The sequence below is a fragment of the Hypomesus transpacificus genome, chromosome 26 (assembly GCF_021917145.1).
Source record: "Hypomesus transpacificus isolate Combined female chromosome 26, fHypTra1, whole genome shotgun sequence".
NCBI lineage: Eukaryota > Metazoa > Chordata > Actinopteri > Osmeriformes > Osmeridae > Hypomesus > Hypomesus transpacificus.
In genome coordinates, this window is record NC_061085.1 from 2,337,403 (window position 1) to 2,343,402 (window position 6,000).

A 6,000-nucleotide genomic window follows, 5' to 3' on the forward strand; every position below is an offset into this window, starting at 1 on the left:
CCTTTACACTACATGTGTGACAGACAAAGTCAAATAAAAAAAGCTTCAAGTAGACTTTAATATAATGGTATGATAATATAACAATAATATTAATTCTAACTGGTATAGGTGATTTCAGGCAGCAATTTTTTTTTAACAAAAACTTCTACATTTACTATACCTCATCAGACAACGTAATTTTTAACCACTTTAATTACAAGATGGAGAAATACCTTGAGTCGGTGGAATATCTACAAATCGGTGGGCAATGTAGAACAGAAGACAGATTAGAAATATCATATTTTGATTGAAAGTTATGACCATACTAGTGACTAGTGGAAACATGGGGGAAAACGGAATTTCCTTCCCCCTAAAGTAGCTAGCGCTATGGCTGGATACTCCTCGATAACTAAAAAACGTTGGACTGTCTTCCACAATCGACCAAATTGGCCAAACAAGGCACGTACATTTAGCTTATAGTTTATAAAATCTAGGTAGTTCGTGTTGTTTTTCCAAATTTCACAAAAATCTGCTAAGACCGAGGCTAAACAGTGCTACTGTCATAGCTGCCTATCAAAAACGGCCAAGCCGGACACATAATTATTTGCTCAAATAACTTACGTCAATACCACACACAAATTATTCGTAAGTAGAAAGTTTAAACTTTTAATCGACAATATTGACAACACATATTAAGAAACGTGTCTTTACTCATAATATCGTCTCCGATTTCAATTCGAAGCTGTAAATCTAACACACTACTAGTAGGGAGGACAGACCAAAAATGTCCTATCAGTTTTGCTCCGTTTTTCTTTCAATTCCCTATGGAACCTAACGTAACTTAAATTTATCCGAAGTCAGATTTCAGTTACCTCTATTAGTTTTCTCACAAATCCCGTTTTTAGGCGTGATTTTAGGTAATTTTTTGAAACGTTCCAGCGCTTTAAGCCTTGAGTTTTGTGGCACCGAGAAGCTGTCAAGCTCCCTTTAAGAACGCCATTGTTCTACGTCACAGAGCTCTGCTTCTAGCCAGGGCGGGAAATGTGACTTACATTTGTCATTTAGCAGATGCTCTTATCAGATTCTCTGCTCTTATCCAGACTTACATTCTTTGTACATTGCGAGCTAATGCGGTGTCCAATACTTCGCTATAAATGATTATGTTAAATCGAGACCACAAATATGCAAATGTTTGTCCCGTTTAGCATTACTGCTGTAATGTAAATTTTTGGCCACTTGGGGGTGTATTTAACGTTGAACAGGGTGTTTGTGTCCTTGTGACATTGCCCATTATTTTCAAATACCTTGATTTGAACACGTCTGTTTGTTTATGATGGATAAAAAGTATACACTAATCGTATTATAAATAATGTACTTTATTTATAGGGATATGAAACTTATGGTCCAAAATTTAGTCATTGCCTGTGAAAAAAACTACAGGTTGATAGCTCTCAGAGGACAATTGGGCACCTCTGCATCCATGGTGAAGGTTCAGGGGAGCAACTTTTATCTATTACTTCTATACTAGCTATGACAGTTTGGCTTAACAGGGAGTCACCCCATTACAGGGTCCCCTGTCTCACCAAACTGTACTACTTACATTTACATTTATTCATTTAGCAGACGCTTTTATCCAAAGCGACTTCCAAGAAAGGTAAAGGAGTTTTCGGCACTCCGCTTCGCGTCGTGCCTAACAACTCCCCTTACCTGTTCTAAAATCAGCGTAAACCACGGCCTCTAGGGGCTTATTGCTTAATTAACTAAAATAGAATACAACAGTTTAAATCAGCTACTACTTCTAATCCTACCTGTATCTACTTTTATAGACATAGTCCGTATTAATATTGCAAAGCTAAGTCTGTCTGTGTCCGCACAGGCCCACTTGATCAGACAACCCAATGCTAAAACCAAACAAATGAGTATTTACCCAATACAGTCTGAATATTACATACCAATTGCAAGACTACAAACCTATTTATAAATCCTTTCACAGATGTCCGAGCTGAGGCGAGAACTTCATCTTTTCTATCTGGATCTAACCCTGACAACCATTCCCAGGACCTATTCTGCTTAAACATGACCATACCCTCTAATGCTATTTTACTTGCCCTGAACTTTGATCTAATCAAATATCCCAAAATCCCTCTCGCATGAAACATTTGTTTTGGGCACTGATCTGAGGACATGATACTGATCTTCAGACACATCATCATACCGTCCATGTTCCAAGTGGTCCGCTACCAACCTATAGCAAACTTTCACTAAACTAGCAGATACAAGTTCTAGAACTTGTTGAGTCATAGCATCAAACTCTTCTGATGTTGACTCCAACAACCTATCTAAGATGGGTCCTCTGTGGATGTCTACATCCTCAAACAGAGTGACCTCACCCTTCATAAACTGCCTGCTGTCTGCCTGCCACTCTCTAAGCTTTATAACAAGCGTTCTATACCTATCATTCAATGCTAATACATGTTCAGTAGGCGCCCATATATGGGAAAACTTTCTGGGGCCGTGGTGGGGCCCAGCCGCGATGCCAGCAATAATCATGTTTCTTCCTAAATATTTTAAGAAATGATAACTAATTTTATTTTGAACTGAAATACTCACGATTAGTCCCTACTTAAAAAAAGCAAACATAAACATTGTATTGTTGGCTTAACCGGTGAAGACCTCACCCTTTGTAACGAGTGGTGCGAACGCAGGGTTGGACCAAGTGTTGATTATTAAACAGAGTCAGGGTACAGGACAGACTACACAACATAACGCTAGACCAAGTTAGCCGGTGACAATGCTAGATAATGGTTGTTGTTGCTTGCTTTCCAGTCAACTTCGAAAGATGCTCCCAGCCAGGCTGCAGAGACCATCGATACATCTATGGCAGACACGAGCAGCAGTAGCCACGATGCTAGCCAAGAGGAAGCTAGTTTGAGGAAAGCTGACACTGAGAAAGCGCATGTTCTGCATTGCTCATTGCTCTGAGGATATTCTGCACTTCACCTTAACCACTTAACTGTGGCAGGAGGAGAAAGGTCCTTAAGTAAACTCAAAATCATAAAAATGACTTGCGCTCCACAATGAGCCAGGAGAGGCTCAATCACAATACTTGCCATTGCGTGTGAAATGGCTAAACAAATTGACTTCAAATACATTATAAAAGACTTTGCATCCAGAAAGACAAGGAAGATAGCTGTATAACAGGCAAAGATGAAGGCAGGTAAATTGCATTTTATACTAGAAAATGTGGTGTGAGTGTAGCAGATCTCAGTGTGTCAAATTGTTATTTTTATGTGTGTGTGTGTCTGGCGCGGTGCCACACAAGTTGTTAAGGCCTCAGTTATATTTATTAAACTTTATGTTTAAGTTTTATGTATAAAGATGTTTATATTTGTTTTTGAATTTGTTTTTCTATAATGTAGCTCCCATTACTGAGTAAGTCTCAGTAATGGGAGTTTACATATGTCTTATGTAGAGAGAGAGAGCACACGTACATGCGTTAATATAAGTAGCCTAAAGACCTATTAGGGGGGGGCCCATTCACTGGACTTTTTCAGGGGCCCAGCCATTTCTATGGGCGGCCCTGCCAGTAGGCCTACAGTATTTGGTCATTTAAATTGGTCATTTTGTCCGGTAAAGTTACATCTTTCCTCTTGTGGGTTTTGCTTTTATCTTTTACCCTAAAACAAACATTTGGAATTGCAAGCTGTCAACATTCTGCTCTAATCTCTCTCTGTTTTGAGCTCTGCATTTACCTGCTCGAACAATTGCAAATTCCCTTTACATCGAACTTCAAGGTGATCTATGTGATTGTCTTTCCTCTTAATTTTTCTATGTATGTTACGTAGGCTACGTTGACCAGACTTTTCTTTCTTTCTCAGCCTGGTATATTTAAAGCCACATATATTTACGTTCCTTAGTTGATTTATCTACTTCTACTATTTGGTACTCTATATTAGTGGCGTTAACAATGCTAACGTGTTCCTGTAAACCAATTACTAAATCATTAGCTTCTCTAACATCAAAAATGTCATTTGGACTTGTCTCATTGGCATCATGAGACGCTTGGGCGGAGTTTATACAACTTCACGCTCATATTATGGAGGCAGTAGCTCAAACACCACACCGAGACACGATTCTTTATCACTAACTCTGACTAAATTATCAAATCGTTTCATCAGTTTACTTACAACAGTATGTACTCTGTTCCATATTTTATCATCAAAGTCATGTTCGTGGAGTTTCAAGTTATTTTTAATTATATTAAACGTTACAAGGTGCGCTGGCATTTGAAATACTAATTTGTGACTACGCGTGATAATGTCGATCATGATCCCATTTGTTAAGGTTTCTAATGGTAATTTACGATTTCCACAAACCTTAAGACTATTTGGATCTAAAATGATACCTAAACTTTTGCAAGTGGCTATGTGTTGCTCCCCCTCACCTATGAATGCAATTTCAGTAGTTCTTGTTTTTTTATCTGCCATAGAATTTCTTTTCTTACAAAATTGATTGCCAGAAAGAAAGAATATTCGCGCTTTTTTTTGAAGTTTTGCATTTCCTGACAGACAAAAAATGTTATGATTGGTTCCGATTTGTGCTACGTGACAAGAACATTTGCATATCACTACCATGAATCATTTCGGTAGAAACATTTATTTAAAAGTCACCAAGAGAGTGGGTTTTATATTACCAACCTTTGTTTTTTGTTCTGCACACTGTAAAGATACATGTAAAATATTTATCTTTCAAACCAGAAACCATGACCGATACTTGCATCCACATACGGGTATATATAATAAGGCTAGTAGCACACACATGATGTCAATCAGTTGATGTGAGCATTGGAAGCAGCCTAGCATGAGTCAAGCGCGGGAGTTACAGAGGTTCAAAACGTCTGACGTCACAGGTTTCTGAAGGACTTATTCAGGGAGCCAAAACACAAAATGTATGTCTTTCGATTTTCTTTAAAATTTGACTGATGACGTCTTTCTACGTAACCTTGCTTTCCAGGAAGTATCAGGGTGGTGCCGACATGTGGGAAAAAGTTACAAGGGAAAAACCAACCTTTTTCTCAATAGAACGTTCAGATTTCAATGCATTCCTATGGGATTTTCAGCAACATGTCTTCAACTTGATCTTTCTCAAAATGTATATGTTTTAAAATTGACTAAATATACCTTATTTTGAAGAAAACAACCTACTCTTTCATTTAAGATATGTCTCCCGGTGGTGCCGACCCTCTATGAAAGGTAGCCAAAGCAGCAAAAACTATAAACATTATTTTCACACACTTCCTCAATATGTATTGCAACCAACATTTGATAGCATTAAGGGGTAAGTGTCTACATGTTAACTGGCATGTTTGTTTTTAATATTTCGATAGTAGTCGCTAGTTATAGAGCTAAGAAAAGGACGTGGACCTTAAAATTCCGGTGCCAGATTTCTCAGTGGCGTTCTTAGCTACATTCAGGCTAACTTAGCATTCGATTTAATGCGTTTGCTACCGGCGTTCCACAGTATTTGACAGTTGGTTAGCCTAGGCCAAAAATGACACGTTCTATTGTCCTCCCTACTACTAGGCAATCTCCCATGATCTTCGCTCTGGCTCCGCCTCAAAAAACAATGGATCCCTTTGCTGACGATACATTTATTTCCCCCTCCCAGTAACCCCTAACCAATGACATGGACTTAGAGCTGAAATTATCATGAGTATCTGGCAGTTTTCAGAAATAAAATCGGTGATTGGACGGCAAAGATATTAACGCGGGAACCATGGGCATTTTAATGCCCATATTTGAATGGTCCGGCAGGAAAGGGTTTAAAGGAAAGGCCCACTATGAATATTAAATACGCCGAAACATGTGGCCTGTATCATAGCTACATGTATGACCTTTGCAGCAAAAAAAACCGTGTGAAAATCCGTTCGGTATTCAGTGCGGTATGATTAATTAAATGAGCTGACAGCTCATTGCCACAACCAAACAGATTACACTGAGTGGATCGATTGGACCTTTCCAA